The sequence below is a fragment of the Callithrix jacchus genome, chromosome 18 (assembly GCF_049354715.1).
Source record: "Callithrix jacchus isolate 240 chromosome 18, calJac240_pri, whole genome shotgun sequence".
Lineage (NCBI taxonomy): Eukaryota > Metazoa > Chordata > Mammalia > Primates > Cebidae > Callithrix > Callithrix jacchus.
The window spans coordinates 11,497,949-11,521,503 of record NC_133519.1 but is presented as its reverse complement, the minus strand read 5'-3'; the positions used below and the strand labels follow the sequence as shown (position 1 = coordinate 11,521,503).

General features: G+C 45.9%; 1 protein-coding gene across 3 annotated transcripts in view; it reads right to left on the bottom strand.

The window, feature by feature from the left end:
- The window catches only part of SNX27 (sorting nexin 27), a 120,320-nt gene extending 96,765 nt beyond the window's left edge, over positions 1-23,555 (bottom strand). For all 3 annotated transcript variants that reach the window (XM_078355649.1, XM_078355647.1, XM_078355645.1), the window contains exon 1: positions 23,371-23,555. The gene's annotated coding sequence lies outside the window, so the exon portion shown is untranslated. The remainder of the gene's footprint in view (positions 1-23,370) is intronic.

Here is a 23,555-nt window from a genome sequence, read left to right as displayed (position 1 = left end):
AACAAAAAAAAAAACCTTTAAAACATAAAATTTTAAATTGCCTTAAATAGAGAAAAGTTTATGGAATAAAAATATAAAGAAAACATTTTGTACATCTGTACAATGTGTGTTTTAAGCTAAGTGTTATTACAGAAGAGCCCGCCCAGATGTTTAAAGGCTGGCTGTAGTGGCTCATGCTTGTAATCCCAGCACTTTGGGAGACCAAGGTGGGAGGATTCCTTGAGCCCAGGAGTTTAAGACTAAACCTGGGCAACATAGGGAGACCCCATCTCAACAAAAAATAAAACATTAGCTGGTGGCTGGGTGCAATGGTTCACACCTGTAATCCCAGCACTTTGGGAGGCCAAGGTACGTGGATCATCTGAGGTCAGGTGTTTGAGACCAGCCTGGCCAACATGGTGAAACACCGTCTCTACTAAAAATACAACAAAATTAGCTGGGCATGGTGGCAGGTGCCTGTAATCTCAGCTACTTGGGAGGCTGAGGCAGGGGAATGGCTTAAACCTGGAAGGCAGAGGTTAGAATGAGCCAAGATTGCACTGTTGCATTCCAGCCTGCATGACAGAGTGAGACGCTGTCTCAAAAAAAAAAAACAAAAAACTAGCTGGGCATGCTGGCACATGCCTATAGTCCCAGCTACCCGGGAGGCTTAGGTGGGAGGATCACTGAAGCCCAGGAGGTCAGGGCTGCAGAGAGCTGAGATCATACCACTGCACTCCAGCCTAAGCATCAGAGTGAGATCCTGTCTCAAGAAGAAGAAGAAGAAGAGATCTCACAAAATATGGGATAAGGACTCAAACTCATTATAATTAGAACATAAAAATTAATGTGACTTCATTTTACAACCAAGCTAATGAAGAAGGATCTTGATTGGTTACACAGTAAAGTTGAAATAAGAGTTTTGCTCCAGCCGGGCGCGGTGGCTCACGCCTATAATCCCAGCACTTTGGGAGGCTGAGACGGGTGGATCACGAGGTCAAGAGATCGAGACCATCTTGGTCAACATGGTGAAACCCCGTCTCTACTAAAAATACAAAAACTTAGCTGGGCATGGTGGTGCAGCCTGTAGCCCCCAGCTACTTGGGAGGCTGAAGTAGGAGAATGGCCTGAACCCAGGAGGTGGAGGTTGCAGTGAGCCGAGATCACACCATTGCACTCCAACCTGGGTAACAAGAGCAAAACTCCATCTCAAAAAAAAAAAAAAGTTTTGCTCCAAAATAATAGTGGCATTTGGGTTGAACATGAATCATTTGGTTTGAACTGAGCACTGGATGGGAAGGAGCTTATCTACTAAAGCAAGACATCAGAGAAAGGAAAAAGAAGGAAGCCTCCCCTCAAAGTTATTTTTTCGTCAGTTTATTAGATAAACAGATACTGAATGCCTACTGTGTTCTATACTCTGTAATGGTGGCTAGGGATGCAGAGATAAATACAATAATAGCTACAAACTTCCTGAAGGGCAGTAGGATACGGTCAAACTTAAAAATACACATATTCCTCGATCTGGAAGCAGTTCCACTTCCAGGAGTCCATTCTACTGTTACACTTGCACATGTGTCAAGGGGTGTTTTTATGAAGTTAAGTCACTGCAACATTATTTGTATTGACAAAGTACTCAAAACAACCTAATGTTTATTCGTTAAATCATAATACATCCACAGTGGAAAACTAAATCAATGTAAACACAGAATCAGGAAGCACTTTATCCACTTATATGGAATGATCATATCCTCAATACTATATATGATTCAGTGAAAACAAGGAGCAGCACAATCTATACAACATGATACCATTTCTATATAAAGGGGGAACCATGGGGCAGGTGCAGTGGCTCATGCCTGTAATCCCAGCACTTTAGGAGGCTGAGGCGGGTGGATCACCTGAGGTCACGCATTCGAGACCAGCCTGGCCGACATGTTGAAACCCCATCTCTACTAAAAATACAAAAATTAGCCAGATGTGGTGGCATGCACCTGTAATCCCAGCTACTCAGGAGGCTGAGGCAGGAGAATCGCTTGAACCTGGGAGGCAAAGGTTGCAGTGAGCCGAGATCGTGCCACTGCACTCCAGCCTGGGTGACAGAGTGAGACTCTGTCTCAGAAAATAGAATAAAAATAAAAGGGGAACCGTATATATTTTTATATCTCTAGAAGAATTCACAAGAAATTAATAACACTGATTGCTGCTGGGGAGGGAGACTGGATGGCTAAGGTGTCAGAGGCAGAGACAGGGGTAGGAGAGAGACTTTTCACTTTATACCTTTATGTAGCTTCTGAATTTTCAGTCAGATGAGTGTGTTGCCTATTCAAAAAATAAATTCAAAAATATTTAGAAAGAATCCGGGCACGGTGGCTCAAGCCTGTAATCCCAGCACTTTGGGAGGCTGAGGTGGGTGGATCACCTGAGGTCAGGAGTTCAAGACCAGCCTGGCCATTATGGTGAAACCCGTCTTAAAATATATATTTAGAAAGGATCAGACTGGAAGAAAAGGTGATCAGAGCATCAAAATAAGAAAAGAAAATGAGACACCATTACTGCTGGTGGGAATTCGCAATCTAGCAGGAGAGAAAACAAAAGAAAAAGCCATTGCAATACAGCATGATGGGAGTCCTGCACACGCTGCTGGGAGTGCACACAGGAGGGACTTCCACGCATCCAGAGGGAGGAGTTGGGGGAGGATGGCATACGAAATGGGAGAGCTGAGCTGAGTTATTCCAGATGAGAAGAGTTAGCAATTGCAGCGGAGGATAGTGGTGGAAGGGCATTTCTGACAAAGGAAACAGCATATTCAAACAGAGAGATTTGAAAGAACACAGTACAGTGTGAGACCCTGCAGTTCGGCAGGACTGGTGCAGAGGAGACAGGATGTGGACAGGGGAGGTGGGCAAGAGTCAGATCCAGGAGGGCTGAAAATATCGAATATCATGCCCAGGAGTTTGAATTTTATTCCTTAATATTGAAGGGCCTCTGAATGCTTTTAAGCAGAGCATGGACATTCACAAATCTGTGCTTCAAAAAGTTCATGCTGCAGGACATGTGGAGAATAAATTCAGATAGAAAGATCAGTTAGGAAGCATTTGCAGTGATTCCGGTGTGAGTTAATGAGATGCCACTAGGGCAGGAGTGGTGGGAATACAAGGAGGGGGGTGCACAGGAGAAAAAGGACTTGGTGACCACTAGGATCTCGTGTGCAAAGGTAGGGGAGGAAGGAGTGACATAAGATTCCTGAGGTGGTGGTGTGATTCCCCAAGACATGGCACAAGAAGGAAGAGGAAGAGGTTTGCAGGGGAGATTGCACTAGGATCTCCGGTGCAACTATAGGGAGGAAGGAATGACATGGTGGTGTGATTCCTGACACAGTGGTGTGATTCCTGACGTGGTCAGATGAGTGTGTTGCCTATTCAAAAAATAAATTCAAAAACATTTAGAAAGAATCCGGGCACGGTGGCTTGGTGGTTCCTGATGTGGTGGTGTGGTTCCTGATGTGGTGGTGTGGTTCCTGACGTGATGGTGTGATTCCTGACGTGGTGGTGTGATTCCTGACGTGGTGGTGTGATTCCTAATATTGTGGTGGTGGTGATTCCTGACGTGGTGGTGTGATTCCTGACATGGGGTGTGATTCCTCACGTGGTGGTGTGATTCCTGTGATTGTGTGATTTCTGATGTGGTGGTGTGATTCCTCACGTGGTGGTGTGATTCCTGACGTGGTGGTGTGATTCCTGACATGGGGTGAGATTCCTGAAGTGGTGGTGCAATTCCTGATGTGGTGGTGTGATTCCTCACATGGTGGTGTGATTCCTGACATGGTGGTGTGATTCCTCACGTGGTAATATGATTCCTCACGTGGTGGTGTGATTCCTGACATTGTGGTGGTGTGACTCCTGATGTGGTGGTGTGATTCCTCACGTGGTGGTGTGATTCCTGACATGGGGTGTGATTCCTCACGTGGTGGTGTGATTCCTGTGATTGTGTGATTTCTGATGTGGTGGTGTGATTCCTCACGTGGTGGTGTGATTCCTGACGTGGTGGTGTGATTCCTGACATGGGGTGAGATTCCTGAAGTGGTGGTGCCATTCCTGATGTGGTGGTGTGATTCCTCACGTGGTGGTGTGATTCCTGACATGGTGGTGTGATTCCTCACGTGGTAATGTGATTCCTCACTTGGTGGTGTGATTCCTGACATGGGGTGAGATTCCTGACATGGTGGTGTCATTCCTGATGTGGTGGTGTGATTCCTGACGTGGTGGTGTGATTCCTGAAGTTGTGGTGTGATTCCTGACATGGGATGTGATTCCCGAAGTCATGGTGTGATTCCTGAAGTGATGGTGTGATTCCTGACGTGGTGGTGTGATTCCTGACGTGGTGGTGTGATTCCTGACGTGGTGGTGTGATTCCTGACATGGGGTGTGATTCCTGATGTGGTGGTGTGATTCCTGACGTGGTGGTGTGATTCCTGACATGGGGTGTGAGTCCTGACATGGTGGTGTGATTCCTGACGTGGTGGTGTGATTCCTGACATGGGGTGTGATTCCCGAAGTCATGGTGTGATTCCTGACGTGGTGGTGTGATTCCTGACATGGGGTGTGAGTCCTGACATGGTGGTGTGATTCCTGACGTGGGGGTGTGATTCCTGACATGGGGTGTGAGTCCTGACGTGGTGGTGTGATTCCTGACGTGGTGGTGTGATTCCTGACATGGGGTGTGAGTCCTGACGTGGTGGTGTGATTCCTGACGTGGTGGTGTGATTCCTGACATGGGGTGTGAGTCCTGACGTGGTGGTGTGATTCCTGACGTGGTGGTGTGATTCCTGACGTGGTGGTGTGATTCCTGACATGGGGTGTGATTCCTGATATGGTGGTGTGATTCCCCAAGACAAGGCATAAAAAAAAAGAGGAAGAGGTCTTCAGGGAAGATTAATTGAATTTGTTTAAATTTGTTTGATTTAAACAAGAAGATTAGTTTAATCTGGGGCCTGTTGGATTTGAGGGGCTTGTGGGAGAACCAAGAGAAATTGTCCAGCAACTGGCTAAACACAAGAGCGGAGCCCTGGGGAAAGGAGTCTGGGCCAGAACTTAGATTTGGGAGCCATCAGCCCTGGGTGGTAGTGGGTGAGAACCTCAAAGCACATTATGCAGTGAGATGAGAGGAGTGCCAAGGCCAGGACTGGGAAAATCTCCTCCCACCACCACTCCATTTAGGAGACTCGAAGAGGGAGAGGAGCCAGTGAAAGAGGAGCCAGGGGCCCAGGTGACTCGGAGAGAGTGGGATTCCATTGTGCTGCTTTCACAAACAGGACCTGGGCCATTACACAGCACTTCACATCCAAGAGCTTGATTCATTCCCACAATAACAAAGTCAATCTAAGTAGTCACAAGAAGCTCAGATAACCAGCAGGTCCCAGGCACACTGCTAGTTAATACCGGACCTGAACGTTGAACCGAAATTTTCTGACATCAAGCCAGGACATTCTCCTTCCCCTACCCAGCTTCCTTTCTGGTAAATAAGAAAAAGTTCCTCCTACCCCTTGTGATCTTCAGAGTCGTCAGGTTTCTGTTACCTTTTTGTGTAGGAATTACTTAGGTGAGAATCCCTCCTCCATACTTGTGCTCATGGAGTTCTTTGGTCCTAGATGTTCTGCCTCTTCTATTTCCCTTTTCTGAATAAATTCTTCTCATCCTTTAAGACCTGGCTGAAGTCCTTCTATGAAGCCTCCCCGGGGACTCCAGATCACTCTGACATCTCTCTTCTAAATTCCTGCAGCAAATACCCCTGCAGGTGACCCCCTCAGTGACTCATGCTCTTGTGTAATCCCCTCCTCTCGAGTGTGGGTAGAACCTGTGACTTGCTTCTAGGCAATAGAATATGCCAAAGGTGAGGATGTGCCATTCCCATGATTATATGACATTATATAACACTTCTTAGCAGACTAGAGCAGGAGACTCGTGCCAGCCTTGAGGAAGCAAGTGGCCACTTTGTGAACTGCCTGTGGAGAGGACCACATGGCCAGGAACTGCAGGGTCTTCTCTAGGTGCAGAGTGTAGCTCCTGGGTGACAGCAAGAAAATGGGGTCCTCAGTCCTACACCCTCACAAAATTCTGCCAGCAACCACATGAACTTGGAAGAGGATCCTGGGCTCCATGAAGAAACGCAGCCCAGCTGGCATCTTGATTGCAGTCTTGTGATGCCGCCAGCCCGGGACCCAGTTAAGCCCAGCCCAGACTCCTAACACCAGTAGAAACTGTGAGATAGTTTATACTTGTTGCTTTAAGCTGCTCAGTCTGTGGTACTCTGTGACACACCAATGGCTAATTTAATGTAACTCTTATTGCATTTAAGTCAATACCACTCTGTTTATTTATTTATTTATTTATTTTTCAGAAACAGAGTCACTGGGCATGGGGCTCACGCCTGTAATCCCAGCACTTTGGGAGGCCGATACAGGCAGATCACCTGAGGTCAGGAGTTCAAGACCAGCATGGCCAAGATGGTGAAACCCTATCTCTACTAAAAATACAAAAATTAGCCGGGCGTGGTGGCACACTCCTGTAATCCTAGGTACTTGGGAGGCTGAGGCAGGAAAATCACTTGAACCCAGGAGGCAGAGGTTGCAGTAAGCCAAGATCTCACCATTGCACTCCAGCCTGGGCGACAGAATGAGACTCCATCTCAAAAAAAGAAAGAAAGAAACAGAGTCTCACTCTGTCGCCCAGGCTGAAGTGCAGTTTAGACCAGAACAATGTCGTGTCTAGTTTCACTAGTTTAACTTTACTTTTCCAATCTGAACATGAGCTTCTTGAAAACAAGGAACTGGTCATACATGGCTTGTGCATGTATGAGAATGAGAAGCACAGAGAAGGAGCTGAACAAGTGTTTCTAGAACATCAGTCCAGAAAAGATGAAAAAGTGGCTAATAGGGCCATGGTGGGGATCAAATCAACGATATGTGGAAAATGCCTAGCCAAATGCTTAGCACATCACCGTGTGTGTGTGTGTGAGACAGTCTCACTCTGTCACCCAAGACTCTTGTCACCCACGCTGGAGTGCAGTGGTGGTGCAATCTCGGCTCACTGCAACCTCCACCTCCCCAGGTTCAAGCCAATCTCCTGCTTCAGCCTCCCAAGTTGCTGGGATTACAGGTGCACACCACCCTGCCAGACTAATTTTTGTATTTTTAGTAGAGATGGGGTTTCACTGTGTTGGCCAGGCTGATCTCAAACTCTGGACCTCAAATGATTTGTACATCTCCGCCTCCCAAAGTGCTGAGATTATAGGCAGGAGCTGCTGCACCCAGCCGCTTTTATCTGTAATTCTAATAATATCACATCTAGCCCCATTCGCTTATTTTTTCTGATAAAGAAATAGCTCCCTCCACCTCCAGCCTTCACAAAAAGAAACATACCCAGCAAGGAATAGTAATTTGTCAAAGGTCACTCGGCAGATCAGCGGCCAGAGCTCAACCCTAAAAAGAAAAATTAAATAGTTTAAAAGAGGCACTGAGCTGGACACAGTGGCTCACACCTGTAATCCCAGCACTTTGTGGGGCCAACATGGGGAGGATCACTTGAGTTCAAGACCAGTCTGGACAACATAGCAAGATCCCACCTTGCCACAACATTTTAAAAGTTAGCTGGGTGTGGTAGTACATGCCTATAGTCCCAGCTCAAAAGCTGAGGTGGGAGGATCACTTGAGCACAGGAGGTGGAGGTTGCAGGGAGCTATGATTGTGCCACTGTGTTTCAGCCTGAGCTACAGAGGGAGACCTTGCCTCTAAAAAAGAAAAAGAAGGCGGCCGGGCACGGTGGCTCAAGCCTGTAATCCCAGCACTTTGGGAGGCCGAGGCAGGTGGATCATGAGAGGTCGAGACCATCCTGGTCAACATGGTGAAACCCCGTCTCTACTAAAAAATATAAAAAATTAGCTGGGCATGGTGGCGCGTGCCTGTAATCCCAGCTACTCAGGGGGCTGAGGCAGGAGAATTGCCTGAACCCAGGAGGCGGAGGTTGCGGTGAGCCGAGATCGCGCCATTGCACTCCAGCCTGGGTAACAAGAGCGAAACTCCGTCTCAAAAAAAAAAAAAAAAAAAAGAAGGCAATGAGGCATCCATTATCCATGGGTTCAATGGGTTCATGGGTTAAAGAGAACAAAAGGGGGTCCTTGTTTTAGGCTCTTGCCCTAAATCTCTCTTCTTTCCTCTTCACTATGTTTCTACACTTTTTCCGTGAACACCACATGAAAAATTCCTTTTTTGGCAAACTGAGTAACTGACTGACAAAGAGTGAATAATACCTAGAGACTAGAGAATTTATTAGTCAAGATTCCTTCCAGGTAATTTTGCAAGTGACAAAAACTCTGTTCAAACTAACTTAAGCAAAGAAGAATACATATTGGCTCACATAGCTGAGGAGGACATTGAATAGTCCAGTTGACTGTAGCTACATGACAAACCACACAGCCAGGCGTGGTGGCTCATACCTGTAATCCCAGCACTTTGGGAGGCCGAGGCAGGCAGATCACCTGAGCTCGAGAGTTCGAGACCAGCCTGACCAACATGGAGAAACACCATCTCTACTGAAAATACAAAATTAGCTGGGCATGGTGGCGCACGCCTGTAATCCCAGCTACTCAGAAGGCTGAGGCAGGAGAATCGCTTGAACCTGGGAGGCGGAGGTTGCAGTGAGCCGAGATCATGCCACTTCACTCCAGCCTGGACAACAAGAGCAAAACTCCATCACCAAAAAAAAAAAGAGCAGCTAGTACAACCAGCACAGGTTTAACTGGAGGGAGAACTGATGTCAGCTTAGCCTTAGTTGTCATTCCATTAGCTCTCTATCACATTCTATGGTTGTCGTGTTCCCTTTCCCTGGTCATCTTCATATCATGTCCCTGCCTTCCACTTTGCCATAACATTACCCCTCTGAGGTTGGCTGGGTTTCCCACTGGAAAGAAAAGCTCCCTGGCTCTTACACCACACAGGCTTTTTTCTTTTTTTCTGTCAGGCCCTCTCACTGCATCTGACTGTCATGTTTCAAAGAGCCGCTCCCAAATATCATTATCATTTGTCACCATCCTTCCAGCAGCAACGACCCAGGCAATTGTCACTCTATTAACTGTGTCTCTCTATCTTTTCCAGTGCTTCTCCATTTTTTTTTTTTTTTTTCTCAAAATCAAACTCAATTTTCCAAGGGTCCCTTTTCCTAGAAAGTACCTCCCAGGGCCAACACTACAGAAATAATACAAGATTATGAGATCAGGAGATGTCATGACAAATAGACCAATGATGTTTCTGCAGTGTTAGCATCATCCAATGGGAAACTGTGGGAGTCCTGATCCTCGACTTTGACTCCTGTTTAGCTTTCATCTTTAATAAGTCATTAGAATGCTTTTGGCTACAAGTACAGAATATTCAAAAGTTTAAATGACAAAGAAATGTATGATCCCACGTAAGTGTCAAGATTAAAGGTAGAGAGTTCCAGAGTTGGTTATTTATTTATTTATTTAGTCTCGCCGAGACAGAGACAAGGTTTCTCTCTGTCACCCAGGCTGGAGCGGAGTGGGGCGATCTTGGCTTGCATCCTCCCACCTCAGCCTCCCCAGTAGCTGGAATCACAGGCACATACCACCATGCCCCACTAATTTTGTATCTTTTGTAGAGATCAGGGTTTCGCTATGTTGCCAAGGCTGGTCTTGAACACCTGGACACAAGCAATCCACCTGTTTTGGCCTCCCAAAGTGCTAGGGTTACAGGTGTGAGCCACCACCCTCACCCCCAGAGTTTGGTAATTTAGTGACTCATTTGCATAGAAGATCCACATTCCGGCTGGGCGCGGTGGCTCACGCCTATAATCCCAGCACTTTGGGAGGCCGAGGCGGCTGGATCACGAGGTCAAGAGATCGAGACCATCCTGATCAACAAGGTGAAACCCCGTCTCTACTAAACATACAAAAATTAGCTGGGCATGGTGGTGCGCGCCTGTAGTCCCAGCTACGCGGGAGGCTGAGGCAGGAGAATTGCTTGAACCCAGAAGGCGGAGGTTGCAGTGAGCCAAGATCGTGCCATTGCACTCCAGTCTGGGTAACAACGGTGAAACTCCGTCTCAAAAAAAAAAAAAAAGAAGATCCAGATTCCTTTTCATTTCTCCCCTCTGACATCTTTGATGTATCATCTGGGCCATTTGGCCAACTCCTCTCATGGTGACAAGATGGCTGCTAAACTCCACGCATCACCGACGCACGTGTCCACAATACTGAGAAGCAGAAAATAGGAAATTTCACCTCGTCTGTTGGAAAAGCAGGAAACCCTTTCCAGCAGCCTTGCATCAGCTTTCTCTCATGTCTCATGAGACAAGAGTATATCACATGATAATCCTTGAAACCAGCCATTGGCAAAGAAACCAAAATACCATGATTGGCTTAAATGAATAAAGACTTACTTCCTGGGTCTAAGAGCAGCCCTGTTCCAATGTGAGGAGCTTGCCAGTAAGTACCAGAACAAAACCAGGGGTCAAGAAGGGTGGCAGCGAGGCGGACAGGGGAGGATGGATTTGGACAGCAGCCAACTGTGTTCAATGCACTTGCCTTCAGTTTGGCCCCTCCCCTTCTCTTCAGTTTGGCCCCTCCCCTTCCCTTCAGTTTGGCCCCTCCGACTATAAAACTACAGATGGAGACAGTTCATGAAATAATTTTGCAGGACACACTTATCAAAATTGTTTAATTAAAAAACAGTGAGACAGGCCGGGCACAGTGGCTCATGCCTGTAATCCCAGCACTCTGGGAGGCCGAGGCGGGTGGATCACAAGGTCAAGGGATCGAGACCATCCTGGTCAACAAGGTGAAACCCCATCTCTATTAAAAATACAAAAATTAGCTTGGCATGGTGGTGCGCGCCTGTAGTCCCAGCTACTCGGGAGGCTGAAGCAGGAGAATTGCTTGAACCCAGGAGGCGGAGGTTGCGGTGAGCCGAGATCGCACCATTGCACTCCAGCCTGGGTAACAGTGAAACTCCGTCTCAAAAAAAATAAGAATTGACTGGGCATAATGTCAGGTGCCTGTAATCCCAATTATTTTGGAGGCTGAGGTGGGAGGATCACTTGAACCTGGGAGACGGTGGTTGCAGTGACCCGAGATCACACCACTGCACTTCAGCCAGGGTGACAGAAAGAAAAAAAAAACCCAAACAAACAAAATCAGGGAGACACAGGCTACAACATGGATGAACCTTGAGGACATTACACTAAATGAAATAAGTCATGGAAGAACAAATATCGAAATACTGTATGATTCCTTTTATACAAAGTTCATAGAGTAGCCAAATTTGTACAGACAGAAAGTAGAATGGCTGTTGCCGGGGGAAGGAGGAGTGGGCAACGGAGAGTTATTATTTAAGGGGTTCAGAGTTTCAGTTGGGGAGATGAGAACGTTCTGGAAATGGATGGTGGTGATGGTCACACAACAATGTGAACATACTTAATGCCACAGAACTGTATGCTTAAAAGTGACTAAAATAGGCCAGGCGTGGTGGCTCATGCCTGTAATCCCAGCACTTTGGGAGGCCGAGGCGGGCAGATCACCAGAGTTCAGGAGTTTGAGACCAGCCTGACCAACATGGAGAAACCCCATCTCTGCTAAAAATACAAAAATTAGCCGGGCATGGTGGCACATGCCTGTAGTCTCAGCTACTCAGGAGACTGAGGCAGGAGAATCACTTGAACCTGGGAGGTGGAGGTTGTGGTGAGCTGAGATTGAGCCACTGCACTCCAGCCTGGGCAACAAGAGTGAAACGCTGTCTCAAAAAAAAAAAAAAAAAAGGCTAAAACCGTAAATTTTATGTTATGTATGTTTTTCCATGATAAAAAATGTTTAATACAATGGTGAGGCTATTTAAGATATAGAGCAAAGAAATGGTGCTAAACTTGCAAAAAATTTTCACTACTAACCCTAATGTTGAACTTTTGGCCTTTTTAAATATGTGAGTGACAGCCAATTTCCCAGCCTCAGCAATCACTTCTGTCCCAGTCATGTGCCATCCTCTCCTCTTTCCTCAGACCCATGGTTGTTTTGACGGAAGGACAAGTCAAAAAATTCCACCTCCAAAAAACGCCCTGCAAGGGAGTGCCGGCACAGAATGGAATCAACCACAACACCCACTTACCTTTCCCCCTGAAGGTGACCCTCACCTTTCTTCTTTTGTCATGTGTCCTCTTTCAATACAGCTGGCTCTCCCCATATCCACGCCAAGAGCCTTTGGGACCAGGGGACAGAGAGGAAGAGTCAAAGCCAGACAGAAGCGCAGGCAAAGAGCACCGGCCGATACTGCAGCTCTGGAAAAGTCTGTGTACTGACAACACATACGTACTTATGGGTACTGATCCCTCTGATGTTTGCAGATGAGGCAAAGCTGTGAGGAACTGTGCAGAGAAGTGACCGCCGTGTGTCCAACCTCAACACCCATTCATGGAGGGCCAGGTCATTCCACCTGAAGCTACCAAAGCCCCAGAGTGAGCAAGAGGCCTAACCGATCCCATTATATGACCTTAAAATCAGAGCTAATCTGTTCACATTTCAGCTACTCACTTCAGACAGTCTTTTCTGGAAAAAACAAAAAAAAACAGAGATTATAAAGACTTTCGGCCAGACGCGGTGGCTCACGCCTGTGATCTCAGCACTTTGGGAGGCTGAGGCAGGCAGATCACCTGAGGTCGGGAGTTCAAGACCAGCCTGACCAACATGGAGAAACCCTGTCTCTACTAAAAATACAAAATTGCCCAGGTGTGGTGGCACATGCCTGTAATCCCACCTACTCAAGAGGCTGAGGCAGGAGAATCACTTAACCTAAGAGACTGAGGTTGCAGTGAGCCAAGATCCCACCGTTGCACTCCAGCCTGGGCAACAAGAGTGAAACTCTGCCTCAAAACAGAAGACCTTCGATGTGTGACACCCACCACCTGTTTAACTCACGTCCCAGAGCTTCATCACACTATTAGAAAATTTCTCTTTACATGTCATCTTCTGGGATTAAAATAGATTCTAAACAGCCTCCATCCAGTTTTGAATGACATTTGCCCTCCAGTGCACAAACATTAAATGTTAGCATTCCGTACTCTGCATTGAGCTCCCGATGCCAGGCAAGTGCCCCAGGGCTGCCTCAGGGAGTGACTGTCTTTCCTTCATTGATCCTGCTCAGCCATCTGGAAAAACACTCCGCTGGTTACAGAAAGGAGAACTTGCTTCAGGTCTGCCAGCACTGACTGAGTCCCTACTACCTGCCAGGCACTGAGCCAGGGCTGCAGACCGAGGATGAATAATCAACCTCTTCCCTTAGGGATTCTCAGGCCTGGGGGCAGGGCAGACATGAAAACAAACGCGTACTGTACACTGTGATGAGTTTTGTGCCAGCTGCTGTGGAAGCCCTGGTGAGGAATCAGTAACTCTGCCTTGGGATTCTCTGGGGAGTCAGAGAAGACTTCACCAAACAGATGTCATTTGAGGGGGGTTTTGAAGGATGACTAGGAGCTTCTCAGAAGGATAAGGCAGGGAAAAGAATTTCAGGCAGAAGGAACCACACATCCAAAGGCAGAGAGGTGAAGGAGGACATGGTGCGTCTCAAAACAACTGGCAAGGTAGCAGAGGGCCAGAAATGAGGTACAACGAGTAAAGCCGCGGCCAGCTTAATCCCAACCATCGCACGTCCGCGGCCCAGGGAGAGAGAAGGCAAAAACAAGGTCTAGCCCTATTGCTGCTGAGTAAGCAACGTTATTTCTCTAAAGATGATATCCTTAAGTCTTTGCTCCATGAGTGTTCTAGGTCTTCTGCGAGATTCTAATCTACTAGTGAGAACTGCCTTCTCAAGGGATCCAGGCCTTTTATCTTTGGAAAGACCATTGGACAGTTCATCTGGAATCTTTTGGGAAGCTGTGTTGATTTGAAATGCGATTCTTGGATTCAAGATGGCCGACCACTAACAGCTCAGGATTGTAGCTCCCAGTGAAAGCTCAGAGAACGAGACGATGCCACATCTTTAGACGAATTTTCGTCACTCACCGATTAGCCGATTCCCAGTGGAGGAGCCCCACGGGTCGCCAGCGCGACTCTTGTGGCCGCCTAGTGGTTTTGCCGGCGTCTGGGCTCAGCAGCTCTTCATGCAGAGCCAATGGGACCGCTTCCCCTACTGACCGGAGTTTGGAGCTCCGGGAAGTCAGAGCCGCTTGTTGCGGACTCAAGAGGGAAGCCAGACCAGAGATTCCCGGGCAGAAGAGCACCATCAGTCTTACCGCTGCTATTTAGGCTGCCACAGTGGGTTGCTCGGATCCCAGCACTGGGAATCAGTAAGTCGGATGTCGACTCAGAAACCTAATTAGAAAGGCGGTTCACCTACAATGAAGGGAAAAAAACAGCCTAAGAAGGCTGAGTATACTCAAAATCAGAACCCATCAGCAACGGAACAAGCCCTGATGGAAAAGGACTCATCAGCAACCGAACAAGCCCTGATGGAAAAGGACTCATCAGTAACGGAGCAAGCCCTGATGGAAAAGGACTGTGTTCCATTATCTGAAGTAGGCTTTAAAAGGTGGATGATAAGAAACTTCTGGGAGTTAAAGGAACTTGTTCTAACCCAATGTAAAGAAACTAAGAACTTGGAAAAAAGGTTCGATGAAATGTTGAAAAGAATAGACAATATAGAGAGGAATACAAATGAACTTATGGAGTTGAAAAATACAACATGAGAACTTAGTGAAATATGTACAAGCTTAAACATGGATCAAGCAGAAGAAAGGATATCAGAGGTCGAAGACCAACTTAATGAAACAAAACGACAAGACAAGAATAGAGAAAAAAGGATAAAAAGGAATGAGCAACGTCTCCAAGCAATATGGGACTATGTGAAAAGACCTAATATACACTTGATTGGTGTACCTGAATGTGATGGAGAGAATGAAGTCAAGCTGGAAAATACTCTCCAGGACATTATCCAGGAAAATTTTACTAATTTAGCAAAGGAGGACACTATTCAACCCCAGGCAATACAGAGAACACCACAAAGATATTCCTCAAGAAGACCAACCCCAAGGCACATAATCGTTAGATTCACCAAGATCGAAACGAAGGAGAAAATATTAAGGGCAGTCAGAGAGAAAGATCAAGTTACCCATAAAGGTAAGCCTGTTAGGCTTACAGCAGATCTATCAGCGGAAACCCTACAAGCTAGAAGAGAGTGGGGGCCAATATTCAATATACTTAATCAACAGAACTTTCAGCCCAGAATTTCATATCCTGCCAATTTAAGTTTTACATTTGAAGGAAAAATAAAATATTTTAGGAACAAGCAAGTACTCAGAGATTTTATTACCACCAGGCCTGCTTTACAAGAACTTCTAAAAGAAGCATTATACACAGAAAGGAACAACCAATATGACACTTTCTAAAAATACACCAAAAAGTAAAGAGCATTAACATAAAGAAGAATTTTCATCAACGAAAGGACAAAATAGCCAGTTAATATCAAATGGCAGCAACCCTAAATTTAAATTGACCAAATCTCCCAATCAAAAGATACAGACAAAATCTAACGGTATATCCAAAGATATACATAGACTCAAAATAAAGGGTTGGAAAAAAAAAAACAAAACATACCAACCAAATGGAGAGCAAAAATAAATAAGAAGCAGGAGTTGCAATTTTCACATTTGACAAAATAGATTTCAAAGCTACAAGGATATAAGGGTAAAAGGATTAATGTAATAATAAGAGATCTTAACACCCAGATACATAAGACCCATAATGAGATTTAGATTCAACAAGACAGAAAATTGATAACGATATCCGGGACTGGAACTAAGATCCAGAACAAATAAACTCAATAGAGCTCTCCATTTTAAACACACAAAATATACATTATCCACAAAATCTAACAATATATCTAAAGATATACAAAGACTCAAAACAAGGGGATGGAAAAAAACTCACCAACCAAATGGAGAGCAAAAATAAATAAATAAAAAGCAGGAGTTGCAATTCTCACACTTAATAAAATAGATTTCAAAGCTACAAGGATGCAAGGGTAAAAGGATTAATGTAACAATAAGAGATCTTAACACCCAGATACATAAGACACATAATGAGATTTAGATTCAACGAGACAACAAATTGATAACGATATCCAGGACTTGAACTCAGAGCCAGAACAAATAAACACAATAGAGGTCTCCATTTTAAACACATAAAATATGCATTAACCACTTTAAACACTCAAAATATTGATCGGCCATTATTGAAACCCATTTTAGAAATGAAGTAATATTCCTTTTTCCCTCTTTTTCTTTTTTCCCCTTCTTTTTCTCTTTTTCCCTCAAAAAAAAAAAAAAAAAAGAAATGCGATTCTTACTGATTAGAGCTCTGAAGAAACTGCCATTTGACAGAGGAGGGAACCAGGGCTCAGAGAGGTGAAGGGGCCACCAAACCTCATCATGGTAGGATTAGCCATGCCAGCACCCAGCCCTCCTTGCCACTCTCACTGAACTTCCTGTCCTTCCTTTTTTTTTTTTTTTGAGACAGGGTCTCCTCTGTCGCTCAGGCTGGAGTACAGTGGCTCTGTCTGCCTCCCAGGTTCAAGTGATTCTCCTGCCTCGGCCTCCTGAGTACCTGGAATTACAGGCATGTACCACCACACCTGGCTACTTAAGGTTTTGTCATTTTGGCCAGGCTGCCCTTGAACTCCTGACCTCAAGTGATCTGCCTGCCTCAGCCTCCAAAAGTGCTGGGATTACAGGTGTGAGCCACCAAGCCCAGCCAGTCATTCTTTTAATTCCCTTAAGGTGCCCAGGATGATGCTCTTTTATTCAGTGTATATGTAATAATTCTGGTTATTTCATCCTCTCCAGAAAAAAAAAATTAGTGTGTGCTTTGGTGGACTTTCTGGAAGCGTCCAGAACCAATTCTTCCTAAGGGCTTATTAAACATGAGCAGGCTGGGTGCAGTGGCTCATGCCTGTAATCCCTACACTTTGGGAGACCGAGGTGGGCAGATCACCTGAGGTCAGGAGTTCAAGACCAGCCTGACCAACATGGTGAAATCTTGTCTCTACAAAAATACAAAAATTAGCTGGGTGTGGTGGCGCACACCTGTAGTCCCAGCTACTCAGGAGGCTGAGGCAGAAGAATCACTTGAACCTGGGAGGCGGAGGTTGTAGCGAGCTGAGATTGCACCGCTGCACTCCAGCCTGGGCGACAGAGAGAGACTCTGTCTTGAAAATAAATAAATAAATAAACATGAGCAAAATGAACTGAAACTTCTCAAGGAACTCTACAAAAATCTGGTCTAGGCCGGGCGCGGTGGCTCACGCCTGTAATCCCAGCACTTTGGGAGGCCGAGGCGGGTGGATCACGAGGTCAGCAGATCAAGACCATCCTGGTCAACATGGTGAAACCCCATCTCTACTAAAAATACAAAAAATTAGCTGGGCATGGTGGCGCGTGCCTGTAATCCCGGCTATTCAGGAGGCTGAGGCAGGAGAATTGCCTGAACCCAGGAGGTGGAGGTTGCGGTGAGCCAAGATCACGCCATTGCACTCCAGCCTGGGTAACAAGAGCGAAACTCCGTCTCAAAAAAAAAAAAAAAAAAAAAAAATCTGGTCTAACACACGGGCTTTATAAATAAGGTTTTTTTCAATCACCTTTCAGTCTAACAAAAATTTTATCAGCCTTAAAATGCTCCCAGTTCTTTGTTTGTTTGTTTTGAGACAGGGTCTCACTTTGTCACTCAGGCTGTAGTGCTGTGGCATGATGTCAGCTCACTGCAGCCTCCACCTCCTGGGCTCAACCGATCCTCCCACGTCAGCCCCGCCACTGATTCTCCCACCTCAGGCCCGTAAGTAGCTGGGACTACAGCACCACCATGCCCGGCTAATTTTTTTCTACTTACAGTAGAGACGGGGTTTTGCCATGTTGCCCAGGCTGGTCTCGAACTCCTGACCTCAAGTGATCCGCCTGCCTCGGCCTCCCAAAGTGCTGGGATTACAGGCGTGAGCCACCGGGCTGGCCTAAAATGCTCCAGTTCTTCTCAAAACTCTGCCGGATGACGTGAGCTGTAAGGCAGACTAAACCAGGACAGCGACGCATTTTCAATTTTTCATAAAATATTTGATTTCCTAGAATCCAATATCTTTTTAGGCCTTTTTTCAATCCTTCTAGTGCTAGAACTAATTTGCAAAATTGCTCCCTCATCTTACCCTAACGTGGCTGGCTGCCCTTTGCTAAAGAACTGAGTTTGGGATTTACAACATGAAAACTACAGAGACCCAGGCAGGTCTGAGGAGACAGCTTGCTTGTCTGCGGGGCCCCGCGGCGGCCACCTGCCCAGGTGCTTGAAGATATGCTGCCCTCTAGTGGCTGCATCCTGCGTGCAGGAGTACCTCCACTTTGCAAATGAAAAAAAAAAAAAAATCCTCGTTTTCACGTTGACCAGCTAAACATGCTCTGAAAGCATTGTCTTCCCCTCTGAAGACCCATGGAATTTTAGAGCTAAAAGGGACCTTAGTCCATCCCCTACTTCTGGTTTCTCGTTTTGTTTTGTTTAGAAAGAGCCCACCTATGATCAGAGAGATTGGGTTCTTCAGCTAAGGACTTGCAACAGTCCTTAGAGAAGTAGGTAAGAATAGAACCTCCTCACTTCCCCACACCCTTATTAAAAGACAGGGAAGGGAGAGGAAATCACCACTGGAAACTTAGAAATACACAAGATGCAAAAGAACTGTGTACTCTAGTGAGCTAAGTGAGCCCAGGGGAGCCCAGAGGATCCAGCTGAAGGCTGAGCTCCCCCATCAGCCACTCCCCTGACCCAGCCCTTCCCCACCCTGCTTCTGCTTCCAAGGGAAACTACTTTCTAAGTGCACACAGGCCTCGGAGAGGGACCATCTCTCTGCCGTTTTTTGTAGATCTAGATTTTTGTCCAAATTTCAACCTAAACTAATTCACTCTTCCACTCCCACCATTGGGCCTCAGTTTCCTCATCTGTCAAATGAGGGAGTTGGGAGAGATGCTTTTTTTTTTTTTTTTTTTTTTTTTGAGACGGAGTTTCGCTGTTGTTACCCAGCCTGGAGTGCAATGGCACGATCTCGGCTCACCGCAACCTCCACCTTCTGAGTTCAAGCAATTCTCCTGCCTCAGCCGCCCAAGAAGCTGGGACTACAGGCGCGCACCACCATGCCCAGCTAATTTTTGTATTTTTAGTAGAGACGGGGTTTCACCTTATTGACCAGGATGGTCTCGATCTCTTGACCTTGCGATCCACCCGCCTGGGCCTCCCAAAGTGCTGGGATTATAGGCGTGAGCCACCGCGCCCGGCCAGGATTTTATTTTTGGTTTACGCAAGTGTCTGGTGGCACTACTGAACTGGAGGCAGCTTGAGGGCAGAGTCTGTGTATCTTTTCCTCAAAACCATGCCCTGTATCTTCTCTGACACTGAATGCTAAAAAATATTTTAGTACAGTGGCGTGCTCTCGGCTCACTGCAACCTCACCTCCCTGAGGCAGGTTCAAGTTATTCTCCTGCCTCAGCCTCTTAAGTAGCTGGGATTACAGGTGCACGCCACCACACCCAGCTAATTTTTGTATTTTTAGTAGAGATGGGGTTTCACCATGTTGGCCAGACTGGTCTTGAATTCCTGACCTCAGGTAATATGCCCACCTCAGCCTCCCAAAGTGCTGGGATTACAGGTGTGAGCCGCCGCACCCGGCCAAAAAAGATTTATTGACAATTATTAACATATTTAGCGCGTGCTATGTGCCGAATGTGCCACACAGGATCCCCTCATATGGCTTTGTGCTGGCCCCTGCCACACCCATGAGACTGTCAAGCACGGCACTTAGCACAAGGGCTCCAGGATCGGATCACCTGTGACCTAGAACTGGTTCAACACTTTTTACCTGTGCCTCCTTGGACAAGCGACATACTGTGTCTCAATCCCCTCAACTGTAAGATGGGGATTAAATGACAGTGCCTGTAAGCACTTGATAAATGTTCTTATTAGATAGGCGTTATTATTTTGGTTTTATAGATGAGAAAATTAAGACTTAGAGAGCTTAAATAACTTTTCCAAACCAGCAGGCCAATAAGTAACACATCTAAGATTATGAGCAAGATCCAAAGCCCTTGCTAACTCCTTAAACTCTATGCTACACTATTCCCCTATTGTTGAATGACTGAATATACGAACAAGTGAATGAATGAATGAATGAGATCATTTATTACTGATGGCAATGATAATAGCTGGCATTTGACTCTTCCATAAGGGGGATATTGGTACCAGAATATGTCTCTTCCTCATTCTCTAGGACCAACTAAGAAAGAAAATGAAGCTGGGCACGGTAGCTCACTCCTGTAATCCCAGCACTTTGGGAGGCCGAGGTGGGAGGATCACCAGAGGTCGGGAGTTCAAGACCAGCCTGACCAACATGGAGAAACCCCATCTTAAAAAAAAAGAAAATGAAAACAATTAAAAATGAAAAACAAAAAACCAAAACAAAGTGCCTCTTTATGATGGAAAAAAATACAGGTTTCTTCTAAATCAGGAGTGTTCAACCTTTTGGCTTCCCTGGGCCACACTGGAAGAAGAATTGTCTTGGGCCACACATAAAATACACTAACACTAATGATAGATGATGAGCTTAAAAAAAAAAACTGCAAAAGAATCTCAATGTTTTCAGAAAGTTTACGAATTTGTGTTGGGCCACATTCAAAGCTGTCCTGGGCCCCAGACATGACCCAGGACAGTGTGATTGGACAAACTTGTTCTAAATCAGCGAGTACTTATTAAGCATCTACTTTGCGGCACTCTTAGGGCTGGGCACTGTGGAATTAGAGGTATCCCTGACCTTTAAAAGCTTGCAATCTCTCAGGAGAAACAAACACATGCAAAGTCTGAGTTGTAATGCAAGACAGTACATTACGACATCCTGCAACAGGGGGACACAGATGATCTGCACTGAGCAGAAAGGGAACACAGCACAGGCTTCAGAAACCTGGGAAGGCTTCGTGAAAGCCTAACACAGGCTAAGTCTTGAAGAATGAGGAATTTTCTTTGATGTTATCTTTGATTATTTTCTCTCCTTTGTCTCCTATGTCCAGTTGGTCAGTGACCAAGGGCTACCAGTTGTTTCCCAGTGACTCTCACCACCACTCCCTTTCTTTCCAGTCCAGTGGCCATTATCCCAGTTCAGCCCCTCATCACTTCATGCCTGGAGGTGCCCTAACGTCTATTACTTGTTTCCTTGCTGCCAGCCTTTACCATTTTAATTCATGCTCTCTGCCTCTTGGGGATTAGCTTTCTTATTTTATCATGTCACTCCATGAATTCATTCATTCCAACTTCTCTTCAACTAACAGTTTTTTGTTTTTTTTTTAAGACGGGGTTTCACCATGTTGGTCAGGCTGGTCTTGACCTCCCGACCTCAGGTGATCAGCCCGCCTTGGCCTCCAAAGTGCTTGGAATACAGGTGTGAGCCACCACACCCGGCCCTCAACTAATAGTTATTGTGCATCTACTGTGTGCCAGGCACCACTCTTCTAGCTACTAGGGATTCAGTGTTGAACAAGACAGGCGAGAAAAATCCCTGCCTTGTTAAAAACTACCTAGTAGTTTAAACAAAAAACAAAACAAAACCTCTAACGGAGACCTTTCACTTCGAAGATTAGAGTCCAGGCCAGGTGCCGTGGCTAATGCCACCTGTAATTCCAGCACTTTGGAAGGCTGAGGGAGGCAAATCACAAGGTCAGGAGTTCAAGATCAGCCTGGCCAACATGGTGAAACCCCATCTCTACTAAAAATACAAAAATTAGCCAGGCATGGTGGTGCGCTGCAATTCCAGCTACTTGGGAGGCTGAGACAGGATAATTACTTGAACCTGGGAGGCAGAGATTGCAGTGAGCTGTGATCACACCAGTGCACTCCGGCCTGGGAGACAGAGCAAGACTCCATCTAAAAAAATCAAATAAAATAGACCAGGTGCGGTGGCTCACGCCTGTAATCCCAGCACTTTGGGAGGCCGGAATGGGCAGATCACGAGGTCAGGAGATGAAGACCATCCTGGCTAACATGGTGAAACCCTGTCTCTACTAAAAATAAATAAATAAATAAAAATAATAATAAAGATTAGAGGCCGGGCACAGTAGCTCACCTATGTAATCCCAGCATTTTGGGAGGCCAAGGTGGGCAGATCATGAGGTCAGAAGTTTGAGACCAGCCTGGCCAACATAATGAAACCCTGTCTCTATTAAAAATACACACAAAAAATTAGCCAGGGGCAGTGGTGGACGCCTGTAATCCCAGCTACTTGGGAGGCTAAGGCAAGAAGAATCGTTTGAACCTGGGAGATGAAGGTTGCAGTGAGCTGAGATCACCCCACTGCACTCTAGCCCCAGCCACAGTGTGAGACTCGGTCTCAAAAAAAAAAAAAAAAAAAAAAAATTTAGGGTCCAGACTCTCCCCAGAAGGCCCACTCCACTTGCCTCTCCTCGCCTTCCTCTTGCCACTTTTCCAAAGGCGTCTTCAGTCGGGCTCACCATCCCCCGCATATGCCACATTCACTTCCAACTCAAGCTTAGTTCCGGCCGGTCTGCCTGCCCAGACCTTTCAGAGCCCAGTTCTAGCTCCACAGCCTCTCAGCCCTCTCTCACGTTAGCATTTCACATGTGCCATGACTACTTCACCTATTTCCCATGCTGCTGTTTTTCTCCGATCCATCTGATGAGAGTGCTCACTTTCTGAAGGGCTACACCCTGTTCCATATTTTCCATCCTCACATCCCCTATAGTACCTGGCTCGATTATCACGCAAATAATAGGTTCTTTCTGTCCCTCCTACTCCTCTTTTCCACCTAACAATAACATCTGTAAAGCACTTTACAAAGTGTTTTCAAGTACGTTATCTTCCATGAGCTACACGATACCCTGGATTCAATTATCACTAAATATTTAATGGATTAATAGGTCAAAAGAGGAAGGCATCGCTGGTGGAAGAAATAACACCAGCGATTGTATAAAGACAGAATGATCCCAGTATGTGCAGAAGGCAGTGAGAACTCTGCCTAGCTGGAGAGAGAATAAAACACTCTAGAAATTTTAGATGATAAAAGAATAAAGGTAATAACAAAAAAAGAGGCAAAACCCGCCCCGCTAATAGGATTAGCATTTAGGTGTATTTATTTCTGGCCTTTCCAGAAACATTTTGTTTTGCAAAGCTGTAATAAACGTCCACACAATTTTGTGTCCTACTTTTTTCACTTAACATTCTAAGCACTGCTCCCTGATGCGACAGTCTTCATAACAGCCATTTGCAGCGAATGCATAATATCCCACGGTGACTGCATCCTCATTTACTTACCCATTTCTCTATGGTTGGACTCGTGCTGTTTCCCCTTTTATACGATTATAATAAGCACCGCAACAAACCTCTTCTGCAACGAGAAGAAAAGAAACTGGATCTTTGGTGAGACCTCACGCTTCTCTATGCAGGCTCACTTGAGCCTGAAGTGTCTGGACTTTTCTGTCGCCTCCATCCGTAAGACT